Genomic DNA, 24,455 nt, shown 5'->3' with positions numbered 1-24,455 from the left:
CATCATCTTCATCTATTTGAGGGGCCTCACCACCCCATGTCTGATCTTCCTCTTCATCAACTTGTTGCTCATCGTCATCATTGTGGGTAAGGGGACTTGACGTTTTGGTATCTCAACCAAGGTTTAAAATTTCGGTTTCGGTACCGGTTTCGGACCCCTGAAATTTTGAAATTTCGGTCTAAATCTGGTACTGAACCGAAAAGATTATTTTATTCAATATTAAATTTCAGCTGAAATTACCGAAATTTTGGTAATTTCAGTCGAAATTTCCGTGAAATATTAAATTAATTTAAAAAACATGTTTTTTGGGTGAAATTTCGAAAATATCGAAATTTCGGCCGAAATAATATATTGTTTCGGTTTTCCGTCATGTCAGTGTCGGTCTCCACCGAAATCCGAAATTTCGATCAAAATTTAAAACCATGATCTCAACTACAACTTCTTTTGGTGTTTCTTCCTTACCAAAATAAAAAATCTTTTGAGCTTCGTGAAAAACCACATCGCGGCTTTTATGCAACTTCTTAAACTTGGGATCCCATAACCTGTACCCCCATCATCACCATAAACCAAAAATACACATTGGATTGCCTTGTCATCAAGCTTGCTTCGATTCTCCTTAGGTACATGCATAAAGGGCTTGCATCCAAACACTCACAACTGTGAGTAGGACACATCTTTGCCTGTCTATACTCTTTCTGGAACCTCTCCTTCTAATGGCGATGAAGGAGATATATTTATCAAGTAGTACGCTGTACACATGGCTTCACCCTAAAACTCCTTAGCTAACTTTGCCGATGAAAGCATGCTTCAAATCATTTCAAGTATTGTGCGGTTCATTCTTTCTGCAACACCATTGTGCTGTGGCGTGTAAGGGATGGTTTTCTCATGTCTAACGCCATGCTTCGCTAATCCTTGAACTTTCTTGAGGTGTACTCTCCCCCATTATCCGAGCGGAGACATTTCAATGCCTTGGACGTTTGCCTCTCAACCATAACATGAAACTTTCTTGAGGTGTACGCTTTGCCATTATTCAAGCGGAGACATTTAAATGCCTTAGATGTTTACCTCTCAACCATAGCATGAAACCTTTGAAAGATTTCAAATACTTCATCTTTGCTCTTCATAGCATAGGTCCAAACTTTCATGGATGCATCACCAATAAAAGAAACAAAATACAATGTACCACCAAGAGTTTTTATAGTCATAGGGCCACATACATCAATAAACTAAATCAAGGATGTTAGTTTTCTGGTTAGCTTTAGAATGAGAGAAAGAAACCTTATGTAGTTGGAAGGTTGTTTTCCAACTAAATAATGATCACAAGGGGTTAAGGACGCACCTTAAGTTTTGAAAGGGAACTGTTCTTCACCTAAATTTCCAAACCTTTCTCGCTCAAGTGCCCAAGTCGCCGATGCCATAAATCTGGTAGATATTCTTCAAGGGAATTTATCTTGCCCTTAGATAACTGATCTTCTGTCTTGTAGAGGGAGCAACACTTATTGCCTCTTGCCACAAGAAGAGAGCATTTTCTCAACTTCCACACTCCATTCCCAAACTGTGATACATACCCTTCATCATGAAGCTTTCCCCTTAAGATGGGATTTAATCTGAGGTCAAGAACATGCCTCACATCTTTGAGTATCAACTTGAATCCAACATTGATAGTAATACAAACATCACCAATGCCAACAATCTTTGATACACCATCATTTCCCATTCTTACCGAACCAAAGTCACCCAACTTATACGTGGTAAAGAAATCTCTGTTTGAGGTGGCATGAAAGGAGGCTCCTGAGTCAATCACCCAATTCGACCCATTAGACACTATGGTAACACAACCTTCACCACATATCGAGAAGACCACAACTTCACTCGATGCCACTGCAGTGGTGTCTTGAGTTTCTCTACTTTCTTGACTACCTTTTCCTTTCTTTTGCTCACTTTTGAATTTTCTACAATCCCTCTTCATATGTTCAGGCTTCCTACAATGAAAACAAACCAATCCATTTCTTGACTTGGATCTTCCTCTTGATTTGCTACGGCATGTAATTTTTCCTATCCTTTGATCTCCCCCGTCCTTCAGTGACTAATGCTTGGGAATGCTAGGAATCTACAAATTTTGTTCTCACTTCATTCAATAAAATGCTTGTAACTTGGCTCATGGTGACAATACCATTGGGCACCAAGTTACTAAGGGATACGAGAAGAGTCTCCCAACTGTCAGGCAATGAGCTTAGCAATAACAGTTCTTGTAGCTCATGATCTAGCACCATCTTCATAGCTGCAAGATGATTCGCGATGCTCTGCATTTCATTCAAGTGCTCTACAACTGGCACATTCTCGTTAAACTTCAAGTGTACAAGCTTTTGAATCAAGAACGCCTTATTACCAACCGTCTTTCTCTCATATAAGTGGGGATATTTTTGGGTATTTACAGTTTCACTGTTGAAAGAAGAAAACGACACTTTTTTATTCACCGTTGAAAGAAGAAAACAGCACTTTTTTATTCATAACACTCGTAATCATAAAACAACTACATATATAGATGCCACTGTTGTTAACACAAAACACCGTTTCTAGAATTTCATTTTCTAATCGAATTCTACCTATAGCATGACTATTAAAGATAAGAACAAATAAAAAAACTCTCACATGACTAACTCTAGAATAGCTTCTAAAATATTCTAGAAGACACTACTTTTGAATATAGCCGGACTCTATCACAACTTTTAACGTTCAAACTAAAAACACTTGGGTAGGCTTGGCTGGGCCCCACAAGACACCGTTTGAATTATTATTCCAACATGCACTGCCTCGACTTTGAATGTCTTTGTGGAATTTCATCAAGGGGCTTTTTATGAGGAATTTTCCACTCGTTCAGTCCCACCTTATCTACCAAAAAAATTGAGAGAATGAACCTGACTTCTATATTGTCTGTGTGTGGAATTTCAACAAACTGGAAATTCATGTAGAAAATATGCACACAATCTATTCATTGTAGAAAATATGTGCTTTTATTATCAAGTTTTTAAGAGGTTAGAAAAGGGCATAAGTGTAAGATCCCACATCGGAAAAAGACAGAAAGTTCAAGGGCTGTATATGTGAATTCTCCTTCTCTTGTGTAGACGCATTTTCAGCATCTCGAAGGGGTGGACCCCGCGGAGTGGGCTAGGCACGGATAGTGCTGTTGGAAAACAAAACCAAAGAGGGTAAAAGACCCGAAACCAGACCATATTTACACAGTGGGTCGGGGGTGTGGCACTCCCTTGACTTTGAATGTCCTTTGTGTAATTTTGACAGGGGGCTTTTTATGAGGAACTTTCCATGAACCTTCTAGGTTGTTGAACTGACCTTCAAAACCATTCATTTTAGAGAGTGTGTGACCCATTTCCACTCGTTCAGTCCCACCTTGTCTACCAAAAAAATTGAGAGAATGAACCTGACTTCTATATTGTCTGTGTGTGGAATTTCAACAAACTGGAAATTCATGTAGAAAATATGCACACAATCTATTGATTTAGAAAATATGTGCTTTTATTATCAAGTTTTTAAGAGGTTAGAAAAGGGCATAAGTGTAAGATCCCACATCGGAAAAAGACAGAAAGTTCAAGGGCTGTATATGTGAATTCTCCTTCTCTTGTGTAGACGCATTTTCAGCATCTCGAAGGGGTGGGCCCCGCGGAGTGGGTCAGGCACGGTTAGTGCTGCCGGAAAACAAAACCTGGGAGGGTAAAAGGACCAGAACCGGACAATATTTACACAGTAGCGTAGGGGGCGTGACAATAAGCTTATAGATGTGTAAGTGTAGACAGCCTGAAAACTCCATATATGAGTATTCTTCTCTTGGTTATAAATTCAAGTCCAGAGTACAAGTCCAGAGTACCAAGGTTCTGTATCTCATGACTTTGAGTTTTCTCTAATCCTATGGAGTTTTTCTGTGTGAGTTGTCATTGTAGAGAGTTCTGCTCATTTCTTATCCTTTTCACGTTTTTCTCACACGCCCACTTCTTGCTGTTGGAATCGGCCGCCACTCCTACCACCTTATTACTCGCAAATGAGACTGATCGTCTTGCTCTTCTCGCCTTCATGAATCAAATAGAAGATCCTCTAGCTATCTTGAGATCATGGAATGATTCTCTTCACTTCTGCGATTGGTATGGCATTAAATGCAATCGCCAAAATCAGCGGGTTATCTCCTTGAAGCTTGTGGGTCTGAACTTAGTTGGGACCAATTTCTCCCTCCATAGCAAACCTCACCTTCCTCGCAGAATTCAACCTCCGGAACAACACATTCCATGGAGAAATCCCTCAAGAAATTGGTCGATTGTCCCAATTGCAGACTCTCAATCTTAGCAGGAATTTTTTTCAAGGTGAGATTCCAACCAACTTGAGCCATTGCACTCAACTCAAGACCATTGACTTAACTCACAATGAGCTTGTTGGAAAAATTCCTGCTGAGGTTCTTACCTCTCTTTCAAAGCTTCGTATACTGTATCTTGCATATAACAATCTCACAGCAAGCATCCCGCCTTCTGTTCGGAACCTTTCATCTCTCACTGATCTTTATCTAAGCAACAATTCTCTGGAGGGATGAATTCCAGACGAGCTAGGCCGAATAGCAGGTTTGGAATATCTTCAAATTGATAACAATGAACTGTCTGGTATGATTCCTACCACACTTTACAATCTCTCATCTTTACTACTTTTTGATGTGACGGGGAACCAATTTTTTGGTAGCCTTCCACCCGACTTGGGCCTCACTCTGCCAAGCCTTCAATATCTTTATGTAGGAGAGAACCAATTTAAAGGACCCATACCAATTTCATTATCCAATGCTTCGGGGCTCATAGAAATCGAATTTATTAAGTGTAATTTTGATGGGTCTGTGCCTTTGGATCTAGGAAACATACAAGGTCTCCAATACTTGAATTTAGGCAGGAATCAACTCGGAACCAAGGGTGGTGACGACTTGGGTTTCCTTACATCTTTGACAAATTGTAGCAATCTTGATTTTTTAGATGCAGTTCTAAATAATCTCAATGGTGCATTGCCCAGCTCTATAGCTAACCTCTCAATCAATCTATCACACCTATCTTTAGGCAGAAATCAGATATTTGGAAGTATTCCCGTGGGGAATGAGAATCTTCTGAGCTTAACAGCACCGGATATGGATAATAACATTCTCACTGGTCCCATCCCAATTGGTATTGGGAAGCTTACCAGGTTGGAGGGTTTGTACTTGTCAAGAAATAGACTTTCTGGTCAAATTCCATCTTCCATTGGCAACCTTACTCGTCTGAATGAACTCTACTTGTATCAAAATTATTTACAGGGAATTATTATACCTTCCACCCTTGAAAAATGTAAATATCTTCAAGTAATAGAACTTTCTGATAACAACTTCACTGGCACGATACCAGTACAAGTTCTCAGCGTTCCTTCTTTATCGAATTCCCTCAACTTGTCCCGAAATTCTTTCATTGGCAACCTTACTCATCTGAATGAACTCTACTTGTATCAAAATTATTTACAGGGAATTATTATACCTTCCACCCTTGAAAAATGTAAATATCTTCAAGTAATAGAACTTTCTGATAACAACTTCACTGGCACGATACCAGTACAAGTTCTCAGCGTTCCTTCTTTATCGAATTCCCTCAACTTGTCCCGAAATTCTTTCATTGGGTCCTTACCTTCAGATTTTGACCTGAAATTTCTTCAGAGATTGGATATTTCAGACAATAAATTGTTAGGTGAGATTCCGCTTGCACTAAGAAATTGTCTTACTTTTGAATACCTTTACATTGGTGGTAACTTCTTTCAAGGAACCATTCCTCAATCGTTGAGAAATTTAGAAGGTATCCAAGAGCTAGATCTTTCGCGCAATAACCTGTCTGGGCCGATCCCAAAATATTTGGAGAAGTTTACTAATCTACGCTATTTGAATACGCTATTTGAACCTATCTTTCAATGATCTCGAGGGTGAAGTACCAAAAGAAGGAATATTTAAAAATAAAAGTGCAATTTCAGTCATCGGAAACAGCAAACCCTGTGCAGGCATCCAAAACTTGATGTTGCCCGCATGCCCCAACCAAGATACTAAGAAACAGAGTAACTTTCTTGCCCTTATACTCCCAGTAACGGGTACAATTGTATGTTCAATTTTGATCTCATGCTTCTTTGTGGTTCTATATTGGAAAAGAAAGTCAAGAAAGAAAATTGTTCCTACTTCTTTCAATGCGGATCGTCATTTAAAAGTTTCTTATGCCGAGCACCTTAATGCAACTAACGGTTTTTCTACGACCAATTTGATCGGCACGGGAAGCTTTGGCACGGGAAGCTTTGGTTCTGTATATATGGGAATTATAGAGCACAATAAAACAGTTGTTGCAGTGAAAGTGCTCAACCTTCAACAACGAGGAGCCTCTAAGGGTTTTGTAGCAGAATGCGAAGCCATGAGAAATATCCGACATCGGAATCTTGTTAAGATTATCACTGCCTGCTTAAGCATTGACTTTAAAGGTAGTGATTTTAAAGCTCTAGTTTTGGAGTTCATGCCTAATGGGAGTCTTGAGATGTGGTTGCATCCAAAAGGAGGGGAACGTCAATCGAAGCATTTGACACTCATTCAAAGGTTAGACATAGCCATTGATGTAGCCTCGGCATTGGATTATCTTCACCACCATTGTCAACCACCAATAGTTCATCGTGATCTAAAGCCAAACAATGTTCTACTTGATGGCGACATGAATGCCCGCGTGGCTGATTTTGGATTAGCAGTGTTCCTTAATGAAGGATCCTCTAATTTATCCGGAAATCAAAATAGCTCAATCGAGACAAAGGGGTCTATCGGGTATCTTGCTCCAGGTAATAGCTTTCTATTCTTTTATTATTTAAGTATATCTTGAAGGGTTTTAATTAGATCCAAATTGCATGTAAATCAGGACATTTATTAATCCGCCTACATCTATAAACACATTCCCTACGTCGCATATACGATTCATGAATATTCATGAATATGTTTTAAAAAGAACCGATTTTGTTTCTAATATTCTAAATAAATTTAATTTCCTTTTTCCTTGGATGGGAAATCAAGTCTTATTTTTTTACTAATAGAGAAATGTAACTCTTTTGATCCAGTCTCAAAATTATATACCTAAAATTTTCATTACGTATAGTACCTTACATTCAAACAAATAGTTCTAATAGTTTTGTGTCAAAGTAATGCTTCAAAATTGGCCTTAATGTCTCAGATGCAAATGAGATTATTGTTTGTCCATCATAGTAGAATATATTCTCTCTCTTTATATAACAATGGTTCCTTATTTCACTATTTTATGTCAAAATTGTGGGTTTATAAATGGCAGAGTATGGAATGGGTGGAAAGGCTGGTATTCCTGGAGACGTGTACAGTTATGGAATACTTCTATTAGAGATGTTCATAGGAAAGAGACCAACTGATGACACGTTTCATAACAATCTAAGCCTTCACCAATTTGCTAAGATGGCAATACCTGAACGGGTGATGTAGATTATAGACCCACAACTGCTCTTAGGAGAAATTGGCAATGAAAAAATTAAGAGCCAAATAAGTAGAGAGTGCTTGGTTTCTTTGGTTAGAATCGGTGTGTCATGTTCTATAGAATCACCAGCAGAAAGAATGGATATGACAGATGTTGTGATTGCACTGAATGAGATCAAAGACTTATATCTTGGGGTTGGGATCTACAAAGATAGACAAACGAGAGGATAATTCTTACTTGAAGATTCCTCTTACCTCAGGAATTACTATTGAGATCCCATGGGAAGGAAGAAATGGACTGAAATAGAGGTTATATTCCGTAGGTAAGTGGGTTTTGCGTAAAATGGTGCAAGGGATTAATAAGATTCTTGATATGTAGCTTCTCATCTTCTCTGTTTAAATACTAAATTATTTTTTGTTGCTGGGTAAGCAAATTTTATAGGAAAGAAGATGCTCTACAAAATTGGGTGGTGAAGCTCAAAAAGAAAACAGACACATTATGCTATCACATTTCGAAAATGCCTAGCCCAAACAGGGAACCTGATCAAGAAATGCTGGAGGAAGCCAACAATATTAGGTTAATGGAACCTGAATTGAGAGGGCTTTTGAAGCATCATCATCATCAAGAAAGTCAGTGACAGCATCCGAGGGAATCAGGAAAATCTCAATGTTAGAAGTTTCATGGTTAGGAAACCAAGCTTCCTCTTATTTCCTTTACAATATATGTAGGAAATGTTCCAATTTCTAAATACTTTCGAATTAATATGTACATCAAGATGATCATCTGTGTGAGTACTGAGACTTTGTTGCCGTGACTCTATCAGCTTTCAATTTTTTATCAGTCTTCGTTTGGACTTCACGGGAGAAGGTTATATAAAAGAAGATTTGTTGCTGTTAAGGTTTGCCAACAAAAAGGCTTCTTATAGTGATGACATTGTCTGAAAATTGTAGTAACGGACCAATCATACCAAACTTTCATTTACCTTGAAAGTAGGGGTGCAACTCGGGACGGGTTCGGTCGGGTTGAGGCCAACCCGACCCGAGGAACCTCAATAATGTTAGAAGGTTGATCCTAACCCTCTATAGATCGGAGGGCTAGGATCAACCTATGGAAATGATTTCTCGGGCACAACCTATTTAGGCTGTGGTCCATCTAATGGACGGTTTGGATCATCCTATGGTGCGGACGATACCTCACTTTTAATAAAGTGAGGAGTGCGATAATTAAAATACAGTAGTGCTGATAACATTTCCCTTTCTTTTATATTTATTAGAACATATGAGATCACAATGTTAAACAAGGTTGAGATCTTACCATTGGATAATCCTGATGGTGATTAGTTAAGAAAGTAGATTCGATGAGGTAACCTAAATAAAATAGGATATTATATTAGACTAGTTGCATACCCGTGCGATGCATGGCGCAGCCCAAAAAGAAAGATTTATACGCATATTCCATATCACTCATCAGTCCAAAATGTGACTTACGATTACGATAGCACAAAGCCCTCTATTGTTAACCTTCTCACCATACAGCTCTCACACCGTTCTATGGGAAATTTAGCCCTTTCTGTACTACCGAAGTCAATTCCCCGATTCTTCTGCCCTTCTTGCCTTCAAAGAAAAATAACATAGAATCAGGATAAAACCTAGCAAAACTGAGAATCTAAAAATAAGATGCAAATACAGCTTAATGTAACCTCAAAATCCAAAATGAAGAAGCCTATATTTCTTAAAGAAAAACAACCCAATACATCCACCTAAATATGGCGTAAAAATGTAACTTTGAAACAGGGGAGAAATAGATGCCATGCTTACGAAAAAACATATGAAGCAAAAAAAAAAAGGAAATTTAATATTTGAGAAACCCTAGATCCAGAGACAAACGAAGCCATTAGAGAAACCCTAGATCGGATAGAAAGAAGATACCTTTGTAGGAAAAACTTGACTGTTTTGCAAAACCAATAATCAGAGAAAACACATTCGAGAAGGAAAAAAAGGGTTTGATCCTAATCCACGACTTCTCCCTTTTTTAATGGGAGGAGAAACCATGTGAAACGACAGTAAGTTTTGGGCCTTGGGGAGATCAAAGGCTGCCTTTATTTTCATTTGTAATGAACCCTCGAAAAAAGCAAATTTTAGAAAGGGAAGAAGAAACTACATAGAGATTGTAAGGAGATAACTGCAACGTTTGGGAAGAATTTCTGCTTTTATTACGGGATATAAATGGGCTATACGCAGACCAAACGTTGTATATTCGTGGGCTATATACAGTTGAAACGTGTATATTAGCTGTGTGGATTAATAGATTATGTGACAAACTGACGATACAGTGGAAACATGTAGATTTTCGCCTTTATACACAGTGGAAACATGTATATTTTCGCGGTGAAGAGGGGGAGACACGTGGCAGCACATTCACAGATGATTAGAGGGGCTATACACAAATAATGCGTGTATAGCTACCACATTCGGCTACGGCTAGAATTAACTTCTCCCTAACTAATTAAGATCCCCACTAATTACGTTTTCGGTTTTTTAGGAAACTAAATCAGATTTTCAGCATTCAATTACTAATTTGATTTTTAACAATCACCTAATTAATAGTGACCATGCCAATTACTAAACCAATCGTCCCTTATCAAATCGGTTTTCCTCCTTATCATTAAATTGCTACATAAAAATTACTCGCTATTAAATTCAGTACATGGGGGGTTGATATATAGTTAATGAGCAAACGAAACGACAATTAATTGCAGGAGTTAAAAGAGGGAGAGATATTATAGGAGATTTAATTGCAGAGCTAGGAGAGATATTATAGGATATTTAAGATGAGATTTTAATAGGAGATTTAATAGCTTTCTAGAGGGCTTTTTAAAATTGCGGGATAGAGGATAGGCTGACACGTGGCACCACCACAGCTTAGAGGATTCCGCTTTACTTATGTACAAGTTGCAGACCCGTGCGATGCACGGGGTGGACCAAAAAAGAAAGATTTATAATTTTTTGATTAAAAAAAAGAAAAGAAAAGGAAACATTCATAAGTAAGATATAGAGAAAAATTCAACAGAAGAGCCATAAGAAATCCATCCAAAGGAGGACATATATTTTGGAAAAAAAAAATGAATAATTGAAATAAATAACAAATTTAAGAACAAAAACAAAGGAATTCATGACATTTCTCCCAACAAATCATGAATCCGTAACAAAATTAGAAATAAAAAAGTTGCAAGCGGCAAATAAAAAATGCTACTAACGCTGCGATGCACGGGGTGGAAGGGGAAAAAAGGCTGTAATAATTTAAAAAATAAATAGCTTAATTGAATATATGCGAGCAAAGATATAAAAAATTCACATTAGGAGGTAGAAAGAACGGACAGACCATCTATTTGTAACTAAAATAAATAAATAAAACAAATCAGATAAGTTCTATGGATAGATGAAAAAAGATATGGAAGTGAAATGGAAAAATGAGCACCTGAACCTCTTTGAGAGGCCCATCAAACAACGTCGATGACAATCCTTGTTGCATTAAGTCAAAAAAAGAAACACTGTGCAAGAGCATGATCATTTGTTGCACAAAGATTTCGGAGGTTTCTGTTACATAATTATAAACGCAATAGAATTAGGAAACATAGCAAAAATGCCAAATACCAAGCCCAGAGTTCCCGGTACCCAATGTAAGAGATGGTTATATGTACCTCCGATAACCAATCTGTACTTTCTTCTCAATAAATCACATATGCAGCTGCAAGCCATGTTTCTCTGAACACTTTCTCGGACACTCCTGCAAACAGTACACAACAACATTAATAACTGAACTTCAAATAAAAGCAAGATCCAACATGGAACGGTAGGCAAAATAATCAAATTTCAGCAAAGAGAAAACAGAATGAGAACCAAACATGCTATACAAAATTACATGCTCTCTATAACACAAAAAAAGAAATATCCCCTGGGAACAGGGACTTGGATTTTGAGACCTGATACTCACTCCAAACATATTCCAAATATTGCAAGCATTCTCAAAATCCAAACATAATGCAAGCATCTAAATCCTTCAAAAGTAGCTTGGGGAAGGTACTCTAAATAAAATAAAAACAAATAAAAAAGCTATGCTCCGCTAGATCGATCTCAAAATAAAAACACCAAGACAATAAAAATAAAAGTGAAACGAAACCGCAAGATCTCAAAATAATTCAGTGTTTTCATTAGTGAAAGTTACACTGATGTATTGACATGTGTGTGCGTATTTAAAAATATACTAGATAAGTGAAATACACACACAGATGGAATTTAAAAGCCTAAAACAGTACCTCTAAAAGCCCAAAACAGTGTTTCCATGACGAAAGGCGTTGCAAAGTTTCTTCACATGTAAGTGCTTTGTAGCACACTGCACACATCCACTACTCTTATTCTCAACATTGCACGGTCTTGGGAGTACTATCGTCAGGGTCAAAGAAACAATTTCCACATTAGCAATTCATTAACATCCTGAATAAACCCAAATACCATTATCTTGAGGAAAAAATTAGAGCAATTACAGGAAAAGCATTACAGGAAATAAACCATAAAATTAATCAAATTTCCATCTCAAATATAATCAGAATTAATAAAAGACAGATAAGAAAAAAGCCCTAGAAAATATAATCAAAATCCGCAGAGGAACAAAAAAAAAAAAGGAATAAAACGAACCTGGACATGCAATGGAGAGAAGGCAATGGTGAAATTGATGAAAAAAATGCTGGAATGCGGAAGGGCATGGCATGAGTGATTGAAGATAGAGGGAGAAAGATAGGAGGACAGCAAAAATCGTGGAAAATATGACTGTGGCGATCTAAATTCATGGGTTTTGTACAGGCTATGGTAAGAGGGATGGATAAGTTTGACATTCTGGGGAGAGAGAGAGAGAGAGAGAGAGAGAGAGAGCTACCATATTTGGGTTTTGGGTTCAAAACGTCTTTTGCGTATCGGGAGAGTGGAAGTCCTTTAGCTTTTTCTTTTCGATAGCCAAATGTGTAAAATGAAAGATCGTTTAGAAACCTTCCGAATTCAAGAGCAGAGAATGAGTAATAAGTATCAATTAAATGGAGGCGTATTTGGAAAGATAAGAGAGACGTTTGCAAAATGTCTTGTTTTAGTATGGATGGCGTTTGGAAAATGCATAGTTAATAGGGATAATTACATTTACACCCCCTCTAGTTTCTGACTCATCCACTTCGACCCCTATAGTTTAAAAAGTGACAAACACACCCCTGTAGTTTCAATTTGTTTAAGGTTTGCCCCCTCAGCTGAAGGTTCGTCCATAGATTGAAGGGTTAGGATGATCCGATGGAGCTGATTTTTTGGGCACACCCTATCTATGTCAGGACCCATCAAATGAACGCTTTGGATCATCCAAATAATGTGGGCCCATACCCGAATCCAAAGAGTTTGGTAGTGTTTGGATTCCGCTTTACATATATATATATATATATATATATATATATATATATATATGAGGAAAGTGTTTCTAGTCCGGCCGACTAGAGATCATTCTCTAGTCAGCCACCCAAAAACACATGGGTCCCACATATTTGGGTGCTGCAAAGCATTCATTTGATGGGGCCTGACATAGAGACGGTGTCCACAAGAAATTAGCTTCATAGGATCATCCCAACCCTATGATTTGTGGAGCTTAAAATGGACGGCTATAAACCGCCACAAATCTGTCCATTTTTTAACTCCACAAATCGAAGGGTTAAGAAGATCCTATGAAGCTGAATTTTTGTGGACATCCTATCTATGATGAGGCCTACCAAATGAATGCTTTAGATCACCACAAAATATGTGGGACCCATGTGTTTTGGGTGGCGGACTAGAGAATGATCTCTAGTCGGCCGGACTAGAAACACTTTCCTCTATATATATATATATATATATATATATATATATATGTGTGTGTGTGTGTGTGTGTGTGGGGTTGATTTTTCTAGTCGGCCGACTAGAAAAGTTTTCTAGTCCGTCCGCCAAAAAATCAGTGCGGGCCCACAGTTTTTGTGTGATCCGAAGCATTCATTTAATAGGCCCTGACATGGATAGGGTGTGCCCAAAAAATCAGCTCCATAGGATCATCCCAACCCTACGATTTGTGGAGGTTAAAATGGATGGGTATAAAACTTCACTAATTTGTCCAATTTTTAGCTCTACAAATCGAAGGGTTAAGATGATCCTATGGAACTGATTTTTTGGGCACACCCTATCTATGTCAGGGCCTATCAAATGAATGCTTTGGATCATCCAAACATTGTGGGCCCACTGTGTTTTGGGTCGGCGGACTAGAGAAGGTTCTCTAGTCGGCGGACTAGAGAAGGTTCTCTAGTCGGCCGACTAGAGAAACTTTTCTCTCTCTCTCTCTCTCTCTCTCTCTCTCTCTCTCTCTCTCTCTCTCTCTCTCTATATATATATATATATATATATACATATATAAGACTAGTTGCTTAAAAAAAAATTTCAAAGACAATATATATTAGTTTTAAAAATATTAGTTTTCAAAAGTGAATCCAAAGACAGGTGTGTGTGTGTGTGTCTATATATATATATATATATATATATATATATATATATATATATATATATATATATATATATATATATATTTCAATGATTCGGGGTATAACCTGGATTGTCATTTCCTTAAGTCACAGAAAATTTCATTACAAACAAAGTGATGTAAGGAGTTGTGAAATGAAGGAAGTTTACAATTGTTACGCACTGCATATCAATTTTTTCAATGTCATGGGCCAACATCATCAGGAAGATTTGAACTGAATTTCAGTTACATGTAATTGTTTACTTCAGCAATGTCTCAATAGAAAAAATTTGCACTTGTTTTACAAAGAAGGGTTATTGAATAAACTTCAACCAATTTAGGACTCTACAGTGTTAAAAATTTGGGTTTGTTTCACAATTACCATGTTGAAATTTTTTTGTCAAGGTGTTGTAGGTACAAAAAAAAAGCTTGAAGCCCGTATATGTTAAAAAAGACAACCAACACATAAGGATCAACATAATGAAAGTCAGACAAAGCGTAAGGATTCAGGTAGATGATTTTTTTCCCTATGTTTTGGTAAATAAAAACTTAAAGGGGATGATAATAAAGTAAATTTCATTTATTATGCACCATTTAATATCCTTCACGTAGGTAAACTTAATTTTGTTAAGCATGCTGGAATGAACTGTATCACTGATGCTTAATTTCCATAATTCTATCACTTTAAAAAATGGAATTGGGATATTTAGAGGTGTAAAAGATCAGTATATTAAAAACAAAAAGAAATAAAACATCCGTTATAGTATATTCATTAAAAATGTTACTCACGGTGCGCAAATACAAATAAAATAGAAGGACTTGAAAACACAGTGACTGCGTAGTCTACAAAGAGAATGACAATTAAAACACATGCAATCAATAATACTGCACATGTAGATGAAGAAATTACAGACCTTAAGTTTGCACTTGTCAAAGCAAGCACAATAGTAACAGAAAGTCGAATGGATGCAATGTGCATGTTAAATAGCTTAGGGCTGCTCTTTCGCAGACTATCCACCTTGGCAATAAGATTAGTAGCCCCTGTTTTGGTGGGGAAAATTAGGAGAAATCTCCTTCAAGTTATCATAGTTCAAGACCTATAAAATATAAATAGAGTTCCTATAAGATAAGGAACAAAAGATTAGGAAGGTCCAGTGTAATTTTCAATGTCATGTTTGCAGTTTTTTGATAGAGTCAAATGACAAAAATAAAATAAAAGTGTGCAATAAATAGATCCCCATTAATTAATTTTTTAATGGTACCAAACAATCCAAAGAGAAATTACCAATCCAGGCATCAATAAAATAAAATCAAAACAAAAAAACAGGTCACAATTTCTTACCTGTTTGTGATGTTTGAAGACATCTGGATAAACAGATAGTTTCAAAATCATAAGAAGGACATGCAAACAATCAAGGCAAACATCATCTATGGTTTGTTTCTACAATTGAAACAGGTTTTCAAATAGAAATTACCACTCCACGCTTTCGAAAAAAGTAATCAAAATAACACCCAAATTGATTGCTGAGAGAGAATAACCTGAATAATCGTGTGGTTTTATGGTTTTGTGGAAGATCAAAATAATAAACATGTGAAACGTACATGGTTTTATGGAAGTAGCCATGCTGATGCCGATGTCGATATTGGAGTCAAATGGCCAATCAAAAATTCTGTAGCTCTTCATCTCCCTCAAAAATTTTAAGGAAAAAATATAAAAAATTGTACTCATGTGAAAAAATTGTAAAGTCAAACAAATTGATTGATTAAGCTTCAGAAGTCAATTTGCATATAACTAGATAGAAATAAGAATGTGAGTGTTCAATTTGAAGACAGGCACATGCAGATGCAGACATACAGACATTGAAATACTTGCGAAGAAAACATAGAATTAAGAGTCATGGAAATTATATTTCACTCGGCTTCCCAAACCTTTCCTCGTAAGTGTGACACCTCTGAACTATAACTATGAGATAATAGAGCAAAAATAATGAAGCTAATTTATTGAGAAAATTACGTGGGAGTCCAACAATAAATATAGAACACAGAGGCTGTAATGCTCTCTTAGATATCAATCAAGAGGGAGATAAATTTAAATCAAATAACTAAAATGTAAAAGGCTTAAAATTCCATGTAAAGATGTGAATAACTATATATATTGTAGAAATATTGATTGGAAAAATTTAGCAGTTGTTAAGAAACTTTTCTATTCTCCACAATTTATAGGGAATTGATTTAGTTATGGCTCATATTAGAGGCAGGTCAATAAAAAATGAAGGCTGCTCAAAATAAAGCTTCAAGTGTTATGGTTCAAGTTATGTTTTCCATTTGTAACCGTGCAATTGAAAAATAAGAAGTTTTTGAAAAAAAAACATTCTCCAAACTTTTATAGAAAATGCTTGCAATCCAAACAGTCCCTGAGATAGATTTTTCACATAGATATAATGTAAGAGAACAGTGAGAAGTCTATTAAAACCCAAACAATATAAATTTGTAAGAAAACATTAAGCAATAAATAGAGACTTCTCTAAATAAAAATTTATGTACATGAATATGAATACCCTAGTCCAGAGAAAACCGGTGGAAGATTTGTCTCTCTTTCAACAAATGGAAGCTCTACAAAGGGCAAAAGAAAGGCAAGTAATAAAAATAATTTCTAAGAGAAGTTTTGAAGGGAGGAAAAAGAAAAAACATATGATAATGAGCAGAAGCTTTGAAAGTATGAAATCCTACTACAAATGAAATTACAAAATAAACATGGGCAAAAAACCAAAAAAGTAAAAAATTCAAATTAATAACCAACAAAGGAACTCCATTAAAAAAATAAGTAACAGAAGATCTACAATACTTACAAACGATGTTGGAATATTAGGGGAAAAACTAACAAATAAAGAAACAACATGATCAACAGAATGAATTTCAAGTAAAAATGACGAATCCATGTGCTCGATATCTTAAAGGTTATGAGCCTCTCATTTACCTCAAAGGATCAAAAAGCCTGAAGCACCCCTTAGAATGGGATTCCAACTCAGTACCTTTTGATTGAGATTTTGAGAAGAGTTGCTCTTTGGAAATGCTTTGAATCTGTATAAAAAAAAAACTGCATTCATAAGAATGGAAAGTGGGAAAAAGGAAATAAAAGTAAATAATAACATATATCATTAGTAAAGAACCTGTGAAGATATACAAAAGTGAAGCTTTAGTAGCATTTCATTTGTAAACGATAGCATTTTGCATGAACTCATACTATTTAAGGGTTTCTAACCGTTGGATTGTCTCCACAAAGCTGCAAATCTCATACTATTTAGAAAATTGTCAGCTAATCATGTTTTTTAAAATTAATTAGCAAGGGAAGTATTGGAGAAATTCGGGAAATATTTATTAGGAATTCATGAAACAATACAAGAAAAACGAAAAGCAAGGAAGTCAAAAATTGATCTTTAGGCTACAAATTAAGCACACTTTTGAGCCCAATAATCAGTTTTGGACTCAAAATCTAATTATTGTGTTTGTTGTGGATTTTGAGAACCGATTGTGAGGCTAAAACTCACAATTGAACTAAAAATTATATGTAAATTTGAGTGTAATAATCAGTTCTAGACTGACAATCTGTTCTTACAAAATCAAAATCTGAGATAGTCAATGGATTACAATAAACCAGGAATCACTAAGCTTCCCATCAGATGGCTGTGCAGCATTGATGAACAGTGACACTTCTTCTTGGCCAGCACAGCAAATCTCTGCTCGGATCTAAAAGCCTAACATTGCAGAAAAGGTAGGTAAAAAATTCTTTTTTTTTTCTTAAAAACATTTCATCGAGCAATTTCTGTGCAAATGAAACGTATGTGGAATATCAAAGGTTTTTCCCCATACCTTTCAAGCTACAATAACCCATCCTTTGCAGGGACTACTTTGTAGATTTCCAAAAAGAAAAAAGAAAACACAGCAACCACAAAGTTTCGTAATCGGATAATAAAGCTGAAAAATTATGAGAAAAAACAAAAAGGTAGGAGACAATAAAACCTGAGATTCGAAGAATACGATGTTGTAGATGTTGAGGCTTCTGAAGAAATCCAAGTAGGGCTTGGATGGAGAGAGAGAGAGATTATGTTTCTTTTGTAATAGGTGTAGGGAGAGAGAAGAAGATAAAGAAAGAAACTTTTAACTATGTAAATCTTTTGTAATAAAGCTGAAAAATTATGAGAAAAAACAAAAAGGTAGGAGACAATAAAACCTGAGATTCGAAGAATACGATGTTGTAGATGTTGAGGCTTCTGAAGAAATCCAAGTAGGGCTTGGATGGAGAGAGAGAGAGATTATGTTTCTTTTGTAATAGGTGTAGGGAGAGAGAAGAAGATAAAGAAAGAAACCTTTAACTATGTAAATTTTTAGGATATATGTAGAGAGGAATCTGAAAGGGGGCCGTTTGACGTGGTGGAGACGAATGCGTTTTAGGAAATGAATTCATTTTGGACATTTAAAGGATTGGGTATGATTTGAAACGTTATGCACTTAATTAAATGTTTCTAAATTTATTAAAAATTACTTGCTAAACTAAGTGACTAAATTACTTGCTAAATTAAATGACTAATTAAAGCCATTATTGGAGAGGGGCTGACACGTGGCACCACCACGGCTTAGAGGATTCTGCTTTACTTATATACTAGTAAAGACCCGCTGTGCGATGCACAGAGCGCTCAATAAAATGCTTTATAACTGAAAAAGAAAAGAAAAGAAAAGAAAGAAGAAACATTCATAAGGAAGATATATTTGTAAATATATTACACAGAAAGAAAGAAATGCACCTAAATCATCATTAAGAAGAAAAAATGCCGCAAAATGTATAAAAAAACCCATCAATCCACATAAATAATTCAAACCAAAAGGGAAACGTATACCAATATTGTAGACGATGTGGCAATGGCTTGTGTCTGTGCTTCTTATCGAGCTCCTCCTTGATGTAATTTTCCATAAAAAATATTTTTCTTGCAATACAGTCACGGCGTTAATGGAAAAGTATGACCCTGTTTGTTTTAGAATTTGAGAACAGCCTGTGAGTCCAATACTCAGAACCATTCTCAAACTCCAAAACAAACCAGGCCTAAGTATGGCTAAAGTAGTTTTTTTCCTAAATGTTAAGTATAAGCTTGATCGGAAAAAAAAAGAAAGAGAAAGCAGCCATCTGGGTTAGGAAGGGATGGGAGAATTATAAAGTTAGGTTCAAAGATTTGATCTCATAGAGAGTAAAAATAAAGAATGAAGAATTCTATAATAAACAGATTGGCAGATTAGCTTATACATAAAAAAAAAGTTATAATAAAACAAAGTGAGATTGAATGAGAGAGAGAGGGACGGAGAAAATTCCTGGAATCCGAATATTTGTAAATCTCAAGCAGGGAATGCTGTCTTTAGAATTCTATAGGTGGAACAGAGTATTGAAAGAACTGAAATAAAAATAATGCTACGATGCGAAAACTTGTTTTCCATGTCTTTGGTTTCCTTTTCCCACCTCTTCCAACTACTCATCTGTAACTAACTGAAAAGGTTAAAAATATAACCCACTATTATAAAGAACATTCAAAAGCAGAATGAAATCACTTAATGTGACGAAAAAACAAATAATAGTGGGCCGAATACAATAGATAAACGGAAACATGTAAAACCCAAGAAGCAATTCAATAAAAATAGAAATGTACAAAGGCTGAAAAAACACATCACAATGTTACTAAACATATATCTAAGAAATAAAATCAGAGTTGGTCACCTCTCTTTTACAGAAAATAGAAAAAGAATGAAAAACATCTCAAGGTGAATCTAATGATGTTATGGCGCATGGTCCCAAGGACACTGTTTTGGAACAGATACTACTTTGTATTTGTTGGCCCCATCACTACTTCAATACCTATAGCTCTCTAGTAACCACTGCGAAACCATGGAAGCTGCACAAATAAGCATGTACACAATTCAGCAAAAACCAATATTCAAGATACATGGGAATGTCTGAATATACGCAATCCTACTCTTTGTGCTATCTTTAGCATTGCCTTCGAATCTTATGAAGTAAAAGAACAGAGTTGAAGTCTGGATGAATAAACACAAAATGCATAAACTCAGTTACATATGAAATCATGCTCTGAAGTTATTGAGATGTCTGTTGCTGATCTTAAAGGATACTTTCAGAATTAAAATAGTTTTTATAAACTTGAATTTAAATAATTTTCTTTTGCATGAGTCATGATGATACGAAGGTCGACTCCAGAAAACAAACATATGATAGGCCCATGATACACATTTTTAGTAAAACCATGGGTGGATCAACAAAAAGAAGAGAATAAAATTATAATTGCAAGCTACCAAATATGGAAAAAAGCAAAAGCAGCAAACGTAAAATGAAATTGAAAGCCGAAACCCACCATACTCGAGCGATTTAGTCATTTTCTGCCTATCAGCGAAAAAATATCCATTTAAAAGAACAGAAAGCACCAAATGAACTAATTCAAAATTTTCTGTCCATCGCTGAAAAAATATCCATTGCAAAGAAAAGAAAGTGTGAACTGTAACTCAAATTCCTCAGCTAGTGATTAAATATTGGAACTATTCAATAGAAAAGGACTAAGGCGTGAATACAAAATTTCACCACTTGGAGGAAAGAATGAATTTCACCACTTGGAGGCAAGAATGACTTTTTCCTTTGTAGATCCTAAATGTATCAATGTAGAAACTCATTAGAGGAGAGAAAGTCGCTGTATAAGTTCTAATATTGAACCAAAAGGAGTGTAAAAACAACACATCCTATTGGTACATTGCAATCATACCCACAACTGATACAATGCTACGTATTATTTAAAAACCTGATATACCTTTATAGTTTGTGATTTTTTTGCAAAATGATCCCCACATTCCTGATACTATAACAATTTATCTTTATCTGCAATAACCAATGAAATAGTTAAAATTCAACCAAATACTAAATTCATAGTTTTTAGGAAGACAATCAGCAAACTTTCAATATGATCCTCTAAGCAGCTAATTCCATAACCAACTGAACAAAAAAGAAATCCATTCATAAGATTAAGATGAAAGGTACAAAAAAATAGGTTTAAACATTTTTTGGTAAAAGGGATGAAACAGTATTCATAATAAAAAAAATAACAGCAGATAAAGTTATTAAAATTTTGGACATTTAGAAAATGGAAATTTTAAAATTCAAAATTATTAAAATTACGCCTGTTTTGCTATGAGAATATGAATTGAGCTAATTACAGATCAATTTCCATGTAAAGCACCAGGTTTATCTAGGAAGAAAGAAACCGAAGAAGACCATTTTTTACAAAATGCAAAAAAACATCCGAGATTTAGCATAAGATTATGTAAAACGACAAATCAGAACTTATGCATGAAATCACATGATGTTACATACAAAAACATATTGAATTCTATAAATGTCAGCTGATGCCATATTTTGTTCCAATAGTTGTGAACATGTCTAAGAATAAGAATGGCAACATAACAGCACAATTGGTATTTTTGGACCAAAAAGACCCCAAAATTGAAAGAAAAACAAATCACCACGGTGATTCTCCTCATATACATATGATAATCAATATCTGAGGGGCTCCTTACGTGAGAGAGGCCTCGGGCGACAGTCACTATTTCATGAGAAGCCCTTTGATGAAGGTCCATGTGAACTTAGGATCCATAAAATTGGGATCCATAAAACTGACGTTATTGCAACGAAATGGCAGTGGTTTACTGTAAAGAGCAAAATTTTCAGGGTTTTCCCTTTCCGCCTCTGGACTTGGCTGCTGTAGGTCTCGGAGCTAATGGGAGCTAATCCCTCACTTCCTTGCTAAAAGGAGATTCAACTTGTGCCCAACCAAAGAGGTAATTCTTTAACTGCTCATCATGGAGAGTTCAAGCTTCTTCCTTGTTCCTTTGTTTGCTCTTAGTAGCTAACATTTGAGACAGTAATCTAATGTGAATTCATAAAGAGGAAAAAAATGCCCCATTGAAAGAGCAAGAAGCCAAGCAATCTCCAAGCAAGAATGAGAAGGAAAAAATGAAAAAGAAAAAGACGCGTTGGATAGAAAGATACAACTATTCTAAGTGCCTCTCCATCTATTTTGGAGACTTTACATTCTCGTAGAGCTCCTCCCCAAAATCAATGGGGTGTAAATTAGAGAAACTCTACATGCATTTCCACAGTTTATTACATATGAGAAACGTGACTTGAATCTAGGAAAACATAGACTAACTTGAATAACCTAAAACGACGGATTATCCATTAAAGCCTGAGTAAAAACCCAATAAATAAATCAAAGATAACGTGAAAGAACTAAAGAAAAAGAAAAAGAAAAACTGCAATTATCCTTGAAAGCTCTCTATAATCTTTTGCAACCTAAATTCAAATTCTAAAAAGACCCACTCAGCTTTTGATAACCACTTATTTTCTCAACTCAGAGAGCGCAAATAAAAAGAAGAATAGCACACCAAATTCTAATTTAATGGAATACAATGAAACCGATTTACTTTCTAGTTGTTTCACCGTATATGTCCGATTGTACGCGGCACTACTACCTACAGAGAAAAACCCAAACACAAAAAAAAATCAAAGGATCCTTGATGGATGCACGCATAGTAGCAGCAATAGAAAAATGTACTTTTTGTAAAACCTCGGGAAATCCAAATCCCAGGCACAATCATATTCCAACCTCGAGAAGAAAATAGACAAAATATGTTAGAAAGTCAAAGAAAATAAAGGCAACATATAGCGATATAGAATCAAATTCCAAAAAACAAAAATACGGAGTTGGAGAAAAATATCAGAAACTGCAGACTGTATCTAAATTCACCATAGTAAAAAAGTACCCAAAACCTCCTCAAAGCTTTCTATAATCTTGCTCAACCTAAATCCAAAAAGAAAAAGTACATCTTATTAGCTTCCAATTATCTTCTGCTTTTCTCTAAAAAGACCCACTAATCTTTTCATAACCAATTCTTTTCTCAACTCAGAGAGTAGAATTAAAAAGAAAACTCAGATACCCAAAACCTCCTCCCATCCACGATCAGAGAGTAGAATAAAAAAGAAAAATCAGATACCCAAAACCTCCTCCCATCCACGATCAATTCAATCCCAACCTGGAGAAGAATCAAAGGATGCTTTATGGATGCATGCATAATAGCAACATGCATGCATAATAAACTTCAATCAACACCCAGACTCATCATAAATATAAATTCCAACATCTAATCACGCAAGGGAATAAATTTTAACACCATAATATCTGAAATTAAATGAAATCTCTGTAATAAACATGTTATCCTTACCTGTGAACATCTGAACATGGAGGATGGTTTCTTCAAACCCTAAATCGAACCCTAAATCGTTGCGGATAAGCCTTCTAATTGGCAAAGATCCCAAAAATACCATGTCTAATTTCTCAATCAAGCATCACATAGAGAATATGGAAACAGAAGATGGAAACACCACTCTAGGTATTCATGTTTTCTTTAGAAAACACATATGCCCGGATTAAAAAACCCCAAAATTGAAGAAAGAGGATGAAATAAAGATCAGGAAAACCCTAAAATTGAATAAGAGAAGTGGGAAAAGGGAGTTCAGAAGCATAGCCTTCTCTCTCAAGAAGAAGAAGACGTGAGCTCGTGTGAATTTTGGGTTTCAGAAAGAGGGAAAGAAAGGGTTTTGAGTTTCAGAGATGAAAGGTCGTCCTCTCCAACTGAGAGAGAGAGGGATGGAGACGCATGGGAATTTAGGGGACATGAGAAAGAAAAAGAAGACATTAGATGTCGTGCGAATTTAAGGACACAGGAGGTATTTTCTCTTAAATGCGTTGGAAGCTTAGGGCATAAGAGGTATTTATATATTTGGGGGTGATGTGTAATTCTGATATAATTTTCAAAAAAAATCAAAAAACCCTCTTCTTTTCATCCCAGCTTATTGTAGTTTAAGGACACAGGAGGTATTTTCACTTAGATGCTTTGGAAGTTTAGGGCATAAGAGGTATTTATGTGTTTGGGGGTGATGTGTAATTCTGATATAATTTTCAAAAAAATAAAAAAACTCTCTTCTTTTCAGAACAGCTTATTGTAGTAGATATAGGATATATGATAAAGGATTATTTCTTTTCATGTTTATCATAACATCTTTCTATGTTTATGACTAAGTGCTCTATGTAAGCATTGATTGAATTCTCTATAAGGTATCCAAGTTTAATAGAAAATCCTTTACTTTACAATATTTAATAGAAAATCCTTTACAATATTTTACAATATCTATAAGGTATCCAAGCCATTGATGTAGCCACGGCATTAGAATATCTTCATCACCATTGTCAACCATCAATA

At 35.7% G+C, this 24,455-nt stretch overlaps 2 long non-coding RNA genes and 1 pseudogene across 9 annotated transcripts in view; 1 reads left to right on the top strand and 2 right to left on the bottom strand.

Annotated features, from left to right (window-relative positions):
• Positions 1-18,218, bottom strand: part of LOC143847829 (uncharacterized) — a 47,400-nt gene extending 29,182 nt beyond the window's left edge. The window contains exons 1-9 of one of the 7 annotated variants that reach the window (XR_013235243.1): positions 17,964-18,218; positions 17,264-17,848; positions 17,071-17,174; positions 15,008-15,190; positions 11,839-11,965; positions 11,224-11,309; positions 11,001-11,119; positions 9,011-9,136; positions 8,838-8,890 (exon numbers count right to left, since the gene is read on the bottom strand). This is a non-coding gene — a long non-coding RNA (uncharacterized LOC143847829). Of the gene's footprint in view, positions 1-8,837; positions 8,891-8,929; positions 9,137-11,000; positions 11,120-11,223; positions 11,310-11,838; positions 11,966-15,007; positions 15,191-15,232; positions 15,782-17,070; positions 17,849-17,963 lie in introns of those variants that run through there. The other 6 variants (XR_013235242.1, XR_013235244.1, XR_013235241.1 and 3 more) reach the window with 6 other exon arrangements.
• LOC143848826 (putative LRR receptor-like serine/threonine-protein kinase At3g47570 pseudogene) lies at positions 6,072-8,531 on the top strand (annotated as a pseudogene). The gene is made up of 2 exons (XR_013235480.1): positions 6,072-6,867; positions 7,965-8,531. The product of XR_013235480.1 is annotated as a putative LRR receptor-like serine/threonine-protein kinase At3g47570 pseudogene (transcript).
• A 1,529-nt stretch (positions 18,219-19,747) lies between the features above and the next one.
• On the bottom strand, positions 19,748-23,861 carry LOC143847831 (uncharacterized). The gene is made up of 5 exons (XR_013235245.1): positions 23,418-23,861; positions 20,951-21,018; positions 20,728-20,790; positions 20,504-20,606; positions 19,748-20,029 (listed from the first exon to the last, which is right to left on the bottom strand). It is a non-coding gene; the product is annotated as an uncharacterized LOC143847831 (long non-coding RNA).
• Between the last annotated feature and the right edge of the window lie 594 nt (positions 23,862-24,455).

Source organism: Tasmannia lanceolata, unplaced genomic scaffold (assembly GCF_043159265.1).
Source record: "Tasmannia lanceolata isolate RefF3 unplaced genomic scaffold, GAP_Taslan_0.1 ptg000016l, whole genome shotgun sequence".
NCBI lineage: Eukaryota > Viridiplantae > Streptophyta > Magnoliopsida > Canellales > Winteraceae > Tasmannia > Tasmannia lanceolata.
The sequence above is the reverse complement of the archived record's forward strand: the minus strand, read 5'-3'. Positions and strand labels throughout refer to the sequence as shown.